Raw genomic sequence first — 11,226 nt, 5'->3', positions numbered from 1 at the left:
GAGTGTTCCCCTTTGGAGCCCATGCAAGAGCCCTGTGCCAGCCCAGTGCCATGGCCATCCCCTGCTGGGATGTGCTGTTCCATGGGCAGCACAGCAGCTGCCCAGGTTCTTCCAGAGTCAGCCAGGACTCCTTGGGGTGGATGGGGCTTTGCCTCTCTCATTTTGCCCAGCAAATGGAAAAGACAGGCTGGGCTGTAGGTCTGAAAGTGCAGCATTTCACAGCTGCCATCCTGGAGTTCCTGGGTGAGGATGAAGGCAGAGGCAGGGCTTGCTGTGAGGTCCAGCAGGGCTGCAGGGGCCATCCATGTCCCTTTGCTCAAGCTGTGCTTTCCCAGCCCTCATGTAGGGCTGTACTCCAGAGTACGGCCTGGAGTGTCCCGGGAGTATCAGGGCTGCAGGAGAAGCCCTGGCCGGGCTGGTGCCTCTGACATGATGGTTATGGAGACTCAGCCCTGCCTGCACCTTGACTCCCCTGGCCCTCTGGAGAGCTCAGGAAAGCTGTGTCCCAGCCAGGGACAGTGACTATGGGCAATCAGAGGACACTGAACCCAGGACATCAGCTGGGATGGTGGCTGTGCCTTGTCCCTCAGGCCTTGGCTGTTGCTCTGCCAGCACAGGTGGCATCAGCTTTCTCCTCAGCTTGGGCCTTGTCACCTGACACGAAGTTCCTTTAGGATCCTTGGCAGGAAGCCAACAGCATTATTCCTGGTGAGAGGAGCAGGGGGTGCCAGTCCCAGGGCCCCATCAGGCTCCTGTCAGTCACAGGGAGCTCCCGGACAGCAGCTGACCAGGCCTCTGCTCCAGCACCCAGTGCCAGGGGATGGCAGCCTGGAGCCATGGAGGGGACCCTGCTCTGGGCCCTGCTTCACTGCAGACCAGCAGGGAGATAACCCTGAAACCTGGGTGCTTCAGACCTCCTGAAACTGCCTGGCCCATCTCATTGAAACCTGGGTGCTTCAAACTTGCTAAAACTGCATGGCCCATCTCGTTGAAACCTGGGTGCTTCAAACTTGCTAAAACTGCGTGGCCCGTCTTGTTGAAACCTGGGTGCTTTAAACCTCCTGAAACTGCCGGGCCCATCTTGTTGAAACCTAGATGCTGAAACTGCCTGGCCTACCTGTTAGGAGTAAATCACTGCAGAGGGGTTAAAATCCAGCCAGGTGGGCCAGTTTCATGTGTTTCCCAAAGAACAGGTTAGATGAGCCAAAGAACAGCTGGAAATGTTTGTGTCATCAATGCTGGAAGAAAAGACCTTGAGCTGACAGAAGTAGGTGCTGCTCAGGGCACAGGGCCTCATCTGCACTGGGCACTCTGCCCAGAAAGGGAACCAGGGAGGTGCTTGGGAGTGTGTGGCTAACAAAAGGACAAGACACAGTGTCAGTGGCCCTTCCACCTCCACTGCACACCCTGTGGAGCAGCTTAAGGAGGACGACTGCAATATTCTCTTAGCAATTGTAATCTGGCTGGACCTTCATAGTGCAGGCACCAGGAGAGGCCTGGGGCTCTGAACACCCTCACTCCTCCTAGGATGAGGTCCAGCTGCCACACATAAGGACTACCTGAACTCTTAGGGTAGAAGAAGTGACAGAAAAACCTCTTGGCAGCCTAAAGTGCAGATGAGACATTGCCATGGCCTACCTCTATGGAACCGCAAAACAGAGAAATAATCCAGATATTCTTCCCTGTAAAGCAGATTTGAACATGGCACTGTGAAGCCAAGCAAAGGCCATCTGACCTTCACTGTTCAATAAAAAAGAATATCAGAGCTACATCATTGCAAAGAAGAAATCCTCATCATCATCTTCTTTGTCTTTCTTTCCTGCCCTGAGGTTTCCTTCTGCCAGGGGGGCATATTCCCCTGGGACATGTCAGCAGGACCAGCTTCCCTGGGGAGAGGGCTGCTGTGAGAGGTAGGGTCAGTTTCTAACACACACTGCAAACCCAGGCTATTTCTCCCTCAGCTGGTAGAGCAGCATTGTAGGAAATGATCAGTGGGGCAGAACAGCAAGTGCTGAGGGCCTGGCATCTAGACTGAAATGGGTTTTCAGGGTAAAGGATGGACGTCCCAAGAGGTCAATGCCAGTCTGAGGTGAGAGCACATTCAGTGGGCCCCCTGATCATACCTGTAATGCAAATCAAACTGTGGGGCAACAGGGATTTTCCTCTTTGACACTAATTATTAATGAGGACATTCTCAAAGACTTCCCATGCAATCACTGCTGATTCCACCATGGCAGAATGTGCAGAAACCAGGTGAGGAAGGGCATGGAAGACACCCACCCCCAAAGATGCTGTTTCTGTCCCAGAGGGGACGGTTCCATCTGGGAGTCTCTGTGCAGTTGAGGCTGCAAGCACAGAGGTGCCCTTCAGTTCCAGTGCTCTCCAGTCATCTCCTTCCTCTTGCTGACAGGGATGAGGTCTTTCCTTCTGCTCTGGCATGTGGCAGGGAGTTGCCCACAGCTGCAGGAGGGAGGGGCTTTGGAAAGCCAAGAACAGATAATTGCCCTATTTAGGTGGGTTGTGCTTCATGTCCTTGGCTTGGAGGATCCCTTGTCCTAGGAGGAATCTGTGGCCAGAATGTGACTTTTCTATCATGATAGAGCTACTGAGATGGACACAGGCTGTCCCAGCATGAATCTGCCAGAGACCTGTGTCTACAGGGAAAAAAAACTCTGGCCCAAAATACCCAGAGCTACCATGGAAGGTAAAAAATACATGAGCATCTTGTGCTGTGATTTCTCTTGCCTTTTAAAGCAGGGGTATTTGGTGCCACACTTGGAAACCACATCATGTATCTGCCACAGGAACTGCCCTTTTGACCACACTGTGGCTATCACGACTCCCTGTCCTGAGTACCTCCCATGGTTGTGACATTGCAGACTTTGTGAAGGTCCTGAGAGATTTTTGGGACAGGGACGTCCAAACACTTTGGCAGGGTGAAATGGCATCAGAATTAAAAGTAAGTCTGAGAAACTGGAGAAGTTGTCTCAGATCTTCAGAAGGAAATGCAATAAAGAGAAATAGAGTACTTTTGTGATGATTAGTCAAAAAGATTTATGGGTTTTGAAATAGGAAGAAAAGGAAGTGGAGGTTATAACCCATTAAAAGTTAACTTTGAGGGGAAAAAAGTAGATTTTGATATTTTTGAAGATTTCTAGGGAACTTTTTGGTTTGTGTTTCATGTTATTGTAGCAGACCTAGAACAATTCTGTGGTAGGAAAGAATTCACTGGGTTGGGTTGGTAAATAAATGAATAAGAAAACCAGCGTTTTTATTTTGGATAATACATTTTGACCAATATAAAATTATTAAAATATCAAGCATAAATTATAAATACCTTGAAAATATAACCTGCTGTACTTGGAAAATTATCATATTCCTCAGGATTCTAAACTCATATCACACTCATTGAATGTTTTATTTTGCAGGGATTTTTCAGGATTCTTACAACTTGCTATAATTTTCAGTCTAAACTAATAATTTCAAACAAGGTTTGCTCTTCCTAAAGCCATCTTTAGATAGATTATTCTAGTCCTACATGTTCTCCTGGGAATTACAGCCCAGCTTTATTGAAGATCCATATTACATTATTAGGACACATGTAGAACACCCATGAGAAACCAAAGTTTTACTATTCTTAATGTGTATCCTCTCAAAACTGAAAGCCAATTTGGAGAACCCTCTTCTTCCAATGTATATAATGAATCTGGTAATTACCAATCCAAAACATCTGCTATCAATACTGCAGACTTTTTCTGCACTTGAAAATGCCTTGTACAATTTGGGTTTAATGTTCTGATGTTCTTGTTTTATGAAGAAAAGTGGTAAACATTTTTTATATAATTGCAACATTTACTTAGAAGAAAAAAAAAGGCTAGTGCAAATCTAAGCAAATTTATTTCCACAGCGTAGCCTCTCTCTGCTTCTCTTGCAAGTGCAGTCAACAGAGAAACAAGCCAATCAATCAAGCGAATTTTATTTCATATTGCTGTTCTCATTTCTTCTCTTTCCATGCCATTGTCCAGCTCCTTTTGCCTTTTCCTTCTCCTTCCATTGCCATCAGAGCCTGTTCACCTCACTCACCTGTTTGGTAACTGAAGATTTTCAGCTACTCTGGCATGTGAAGGAAAGGGCATCCTGAATGTCACCTCCTCATCCAGAACCTGCTGCTCATGTTTCTCTGACATATGCTGTGAAGATGGGAGGAATTTGAGTAACCATAGAAATCTCACGCACACAGAAAGTAGTTTATCATTAAGTCTAAAAATTCTGTGAGTCGACTGTCACTAATCTCTAGCTGGTTGTGCCCTCCCTCTTCACTTTTCTTTGCAAGACTTACTTTTCCTCAGCGGGCAGACACTCAGATGTCACCAAGCAAAATAAAGACATTCCTAGGTTTAAAATATACTGTTGAAACTTCAGAAGTCCCACATGTTTTCCCTGCTGTGAGGTCAGCTAATAACTGCATTAAGCATTGCAGAAATGAATCTCCAAAGGAAGGGGCAGGATCAGAAGAGCTCAAAGCCATCTCAGTCCATTCACAGCTACCCTGAGATCCAGGGATCTAAGCAGTGCAGGCACAAAGCTCAGATCTCTCACATTCTGTTCTTGCAATGGCCAAGCCAGTAGCTGGCCCAAAGTACCTCACCAGGTTAGTTAATCTCTCCTTTGTTAGGCTCATCACTGGTTTTTTTGGCTAGACATAATCCCCAACTCTTTTTCTATCCATCATTTTAGTGCTGCTCATCTGGAATGATAGCTCAAGTCTCTGAAGGACTCATTTTACCCAGGTAAAAAATTACTCAGATTAAATATGCCAAAACCAGAAAAAGTACTCAACATATTTAATTTTATTCAACCCAATACCTATCTTTCAATAGAAATTCAATGTAAAATTCATTCTTACCATCTCCAGGGTCCAGTGTTCGGCCACATCTTAGCAAAAGTATCCCAGTGAGAAGCTTGCACCAGAGAATTAATGTTCTGGCATTTCTCCTTGTCTCATGCCAGCATTCCTGAGAGGTCTTACTTTACCCAGGGATCTTCAGTAAGAGGCTACACATTCCTTTTCAGTCATTAAGGATCTGCAGGCAAAAAGGTCCCTCCTGGCATGTTTTAAAAATATTAACAACATAGCTGAGAATAGCATTTGCAAGCTGCAAATCCCATTGCATTTGCAAGCTGCAATTCCCATTGGAAATGTTCCTTCTAGATTAATGTAAAACTAAGATGAAGCAGTAAAAAGTATTGCACATATTCAATTTTTTAATAAGAAACCTTGGTGTTTAGCTTTGCATTTTGGATCAAGTCAGTATATGAGACAATGTCTTTTCTTGCATGTTGATCATTTCATTCCTACAGCTAAAGGTTTCTCATTAGAAGATAAACTATTCTAGTAACCTTGTCTATTTTCCAAATCTATGTGATATTAACCTTTTTTTGGCAACAATAAGTATGTATATGTGTTCCAGGTGTAGCATTTGGATTAATTTTGTTTTCTTGGTTCAGTCTACTGAAATGAAGCTATTTCTAAAATGAGAAGGGAGAGAATTAATTAAAAGGATTTCATCACAATTCTTGATTTTCATCTCCAAAGTATGAAGCTCCTCTTGAGATTTTTGCTCTTTGAGACTGAAAAAGAAATGTTGAAAAGTGTTAGCACATTCTAAAGTGAATGATGATGTAGTGAGTTTGTCTCCTGAATTCCTATAGGAGTGACAGCAGAGATCAAGCCCTTTCCATTCTAGCAAGACTTTGGCTGCATCAACCTCTCATTTACAATGCACTCACATTACTGCATCTTCTCTCTCCGCTGACTGTCCCTCCTCTCTTTACATCCCCTATCCTGCATTACCCCTTCTCAGCTTCCTCACTGATGAGTGCTCTCGTTCTTCTCACCCTCACCCACCTAACCTCAACATGTCCCTGGAGGCGTGTCCCTTGCAGGGAGCCCCTGTCCAGGCACAGGGTGGGACAGGCTCACTGCTCCTCTGCTCTCCCAGCTGTGTCTGAGCTTAGCTTACATGGGCCATAATCTGCCAGAGAACCACCACATCCATGCAGATCTTGCTCATTCCTGGTCCCTCCCATGGCCCTGAGCACCTCCCAGTTCCCAATGAGGGTATCAGGGACCCCAATTACCTGAGGAGGAGCTGCAATGACCTGTCCCCAGGCACAAGGAGACACAGCTGTTTGTGTAGGGCACATGAGCCTGCTCGCCAGGTCCTCAACCCACAGCAGGAAGTTTCCTACTGAAGCAGAAGCTGAGCATCTCTGAGCTCTGTCCAACCTTCCAGGGCTCACTACCAAGAGTTGTTTGCTTTACCCTGTGAGCTTCATGTTGTTAGGGAAATAAGTAAGACATTGGAGTCATGCTTTTAATCTTCATCTAGTGGTGGTAGTAATTACTTATCAAGACCCAATTTCACTCTGCAATTCATCTTGTTATCCCCCAAAATCTCTACATTTCTTTCCCATGAAATGCCATTCTGTAAGCAGTAGAACCTCACAAGGCCTCGATCAGAGGACATGTCCATCATATAAGTATAATCAGTGTTACATTGGAATCTACTGATGCTTATTGACTTGAATGAATTATCTCCAAAGATACAGTCAGTTGGAAATAAATGTCATAGCAGCCAACCTGCAGGAAAAGTTTCTGGACTCAAAACTCCCCAGTCACAATCTCAGTGAGGCATGATGCTACCTAAGATGTGAAAGTTTCTTTGTGAATCTATAAATGAGTACTTTTTCATCTACTGCTCACTGAATGGATGTCCTACTGGATAAATAAACATCCTGAAAACATGTTTGAAATTTCAGATTGTACTGGGAAACTAGTGAAAAGTAGAAACCAAGGAGACTGCAAGAGATAGTTGATGAGCATATAAAAATTATAAATTGAACATAATTTCACTGCTGCACCATGGTGCAAGGGGAAATGGGACCTCACAGTTTATTTTCTACTACAGTGGTCTCTGCTGGCTGCCACAGGACAATCTGTTTATAATAAGATTCAACCTAGACAGGATGAAAAGGCCTTCCTTACCAAATGTGAGAAGTCAGCAGTGCTCATTTTCAATCAGTTTTTTCAAGCTGCATAACAGAATGGATGAGAATTATATGAAGATCTGATCATTATTTTCTTAGGTTTATTCTTTGTAATAGGTTCTGACACCAGAACAAGGACCATGGGGCTTCTTCCACTGAAGAAACTCATTAATAAAGGTATTGAAACATGTATAAAAGTAATTAAGAAAATACCACTCTTCCAGGCTGTGAAAAGTTTTCCACAATAGAATGTTATAAACTCTAGTCTCCAGTTTACAATGTAAATCTAAAATTGGTGAGATTTTGCCAGGCCATAGGCTGGAAATCTGTGTATGTATATACTTTTACTTGTTGCTAAGTATTATCTCTCTCTATGCCTGCTAACACAGAGTCTGAGATAGAAGAAGTCATATCCTAAGGGCTGGCAGACAGTGAGTCAGCTGCTTGATGTCTTTCTCAAGATGGTTCTATTTTCAGCATGCTTCAGTCTCTTCAGGGGAAATGTCAGCCCTGCAAGACCTTGCCGACCTCACATTGCTGAGCAGGGTATTCTGTGTCCAGGGTCTGTGCTCACTCTCCCTCTCCTCTTTTTGAGTATGCCGTTCTTTGCTCTCAGATGGAGCAGAGTCCAGCCCTGCAGTGACAGTAACAGAACTGGGGGACAGTGGTGGGCAGGATCTATTTAATTTTTCTTTCAATGTTAAGGCATCACTGCTGCTTTCAGTACACCCTTTCCTAAGGACTAGCAGCCCAATAGCTGCCTGGCCATGTGCCTCACTCTTGCCTGTTGCAAGGCTGGGTCCACATCCTGCACAGCACAACAGAAAAAAGGCCCAAAAGTGCTCTGCTGAGTAGACTGGCTTTGTCATTTGCCACTGGAAAAACAAAGATTTTCAGTTCCAAATGTGAGGGGAGAGAATCCCCAGCTGTCACCCTAGGAGAAGCATCAGACATCCTTCACTCTTCTTTCATTGTCTCAAGGAAGAGTTGTTACATACTTCCTCTGTCTGAATTCTATACATAATAAATTTCATCCTTTTGCTCAAAGCAAAGCACTTCCTTATTTTTACAGACACGGGGATGCTGTGATTTTTAGCTGTTTAAATCTTACATGGTACATGTAAAACCATTATAATTTGCAACTAATTTTTCATTTTAGAATGTCTTTTATATCTCATCTTTCAGGGAAACCTGATTTAATACCCTTTAAATGTTTATCATATTAATATTTATCATTGTAACATCTTTCTATCATTGGTATGTATCTCAAGGTTCTGGAGGTCACCTCAAGTGCTTTATACACGAGCTGTATTTCAAGAGTTGATATATTGTCCATGAAGGAATGTGAGTTGCAATAGGTTTCTGCTTTTCTATTTTCAGTAACATCACCTTGGACTTACTTACAACCGGTTGCAGGTTTTTGCCAGATGGCACGGAAAATCCTTAGCAACTACCCTTTTAATAAAGAGATCAGTTTTGAGAAATACTTTTTTTCAGGCAGGAAAAAAGCTTTTAATTCATAATGTGAAAATCAAATAGTATTTCCTTCAGTATATGTGAAACTGATTGTCTGACCCTGGCCTCTCTTACTAATTGGTACTCCTTCAGTTTGCTTTTTGATGGGATACTTTCAAGCATTTTTCTATTTGATATGCAGGGTTTTTTCAAAATTTTTAGAAGAAAAAGTCTCTCTGGTTTCATACATAGTCATGATCTAAGAAAGCTCTTATATTCCAAAGGCCATGGTCAGTACTGCCATTAGGAGAAGTCTAAATATGACAGAGCCAACTCTAGAGAAGAAATCTTAATGAATTTTTAAAGTGAAAATTATTAAAATAAGTAATTTGGTTTATAAATTTAGTTAAAATATTCAAGGAAAGTTTTCTTACTGATAACAATGTTCAGAAAAATACCAATATTGGCTTTTGTAGCTTTCCTGTATTCAGTGTTTGTTGTGACACTAGATTAAAAGGTTTGCAATCAAGAATTTTGGTCAATAATGGCATTTCCCCCCCCACCCCCCCACAAATTCCAATCTTTGTCCAATTATCAATTTTTTCGCTGTCTCTCTTGTGTTTCAGTTGCTGACAAGGCAGTCTACCTGATGGTTCTGTACTCAGCAGAGCTGCTTTGACCCTGTGCTGTCCTTGAGTCAAAGTTAGGACTGAATTAGTGACCAAACCAGTGGATTGTCTTAGGGAATAAGGACAAACTCCTCCAACAAGGAGATGTGGCCGATAGCCCAGATGAAGTGCTTCTCTGCCAGTGCAGCACTGTGGGCAACAGACAGAAGGAGCTGGTAGCCACTGCCCAGACAGGCACTATGGCCTGATTGCTAGCACAGAAACTCGTTGGGGTGGACTGTATGATTGACATGTGCTGTGAGTGACAGCTATGAAATATTTGGAAGGGAGAGATCTGGGAGCTGCCCTGATGAGATGCATCCCCACATCCTGAGGGAACTGGCAGATGAAGTGGTTAAGCCACTACCCATCACACTTGACAAGTTGTGGTCGTCCGATAAGTTCCACTGACAGAAAAATCCCCGTTTTTAAAAAGGGGCAAAAGAAAGACCCAGGGAACTACAGGCTGGTCAGCTTCACCTCTCCACATGGCTAGATCATGGAGCAGATCCTTCTGGAAAATATGCTATGGTACATTGGCTAGATGGTCACACGAAGCCACAGAGGTCAATGGCTTGTTTTTTAGGTGGAGACCAGTAACAAGTTGTGCCCCCCAGCAGGTTGTTTTGAAACCAGTGTTATATTTTAACACTTTTATCAAGAGCATGGACAGTGGGGTTGAGGGCACTGTCAGCAAATTTGCTGATAACACCAAGCCATGTGCTGCAGTAAACACACTGGAGGGAAGATAGATTCTGGTTGGATATAAGAGTGACGTTTTTTAAGAAGATGCCAGTGAGACATAGGCCCCAGAATACAGGAATGCCCCTGGAATCATTGGAAGTGTGCAGGCTCAGGTTGAATGAGGTTTTGAGCAACCTGATCTAGTCAAAATTCCTACCCACAGCAGTGGTGTTGCACTAGATGATTGTTTTAAGGTTTCTTTGAACCCAAACCATTCTCTGATTTGTCCTCTAAGTTCTGTATGTCCATTGAAGTCAGAGATTGTGCAGACACAGGACTTCTGATGCCCCCCTGCACTCAGAGTTTTACACAGATTGTTTCTGAGCTTCTTCTGTTCAGGGCAAAGGGTGTTTCCACCAGCTTCCCCCTGCCCTGCATAGGGAGCCCAGGGCTGAGTTCTGGTTTGGAACTCCAGAAAGTTGCATGATCATCTTTGGAACAAGCTTTTCATGCCCACACCAGTGCTTGATGTTGGATATCTCCTTGGATCATATTTACTGACCTTGCCCTCTGCTCTTCGTTGAGCTTTACCCACTGAGCTCTTTTAACAGTCAAAATGCCCATGACCAGGAGCAGAGCGTATTTCAAGGAGCTTCCGTGACAGTGATATTTGTGATGCGATGGAAATGCTGGACTGAGGATTTGTCAGAGTAACACCACAGTCATGCAATAAAAATCTGCCTTGAGTACATGAAGAAACCATTGCAAGGGGAGCAGTATAGCTCACTGGTCCTACATCCAAATTTTCCAAATGCCTCAACTAACTGAACTTCTGTCCTTATGTCTCTAGACAAATTATTTTTAGTCAATACATTCACAGCATTGGTAAGATACAAAACATTTCTAAATATATCGTATTAAATCAAATGACTATGCCATTAGTTCAGTTTGCCAGACAATGCCTTGCCAAAGAATGTTTGCCAAAAAATGTTTTGACCAAAGAAAGGGGAAGAATGCAGAGCACCTGCCAACCAGACTCTATAAAAGAGTCTTTGCAGTGCTCTGCCCTGTCTACTAGAAAAGTTGCAAGGTAAGTGCACTGGATCTAGCTACTAGGTATTCCCATTATTGCATATTATGTGCATATATTTTTCCTTTTAAACTGGTTTCCAACTAAGTTTTTCCATCTGCATTTAGGGCTATAAAATTTATTCTATCTATACTTTAAAAAATTATTTTATACTAGAATAAAAAGTTCCTTTAACATATTTCATATTCTCAAATATGACACTACAATTCATAAAGGCAAAGTAAAATCTGTACAGTACCAGAAAAACACAAATAAAATAAATTTTTACAAGGTTATTAT

This window comes from Melozone crissalis, unplaced genomic scaffold (assembly GCF_028551555.1).
Source record: "Melozone crissalis strain CALT ecotype California unplaced genomic scaffold, PUWL_Pcris_2 ptg000026l_1, whole genome shotgun sequence".
Lineage (NCBI taxonomy): Eukaryota > Metazoa > Chordata > Aves > Passeriformes > Passerellidae > Melozone > Melozone crissalis.
The sequence above is the reverse complement of the archived record's forward strand: the minus strand, read 5'-3'. Positions refer to the sequence as shown.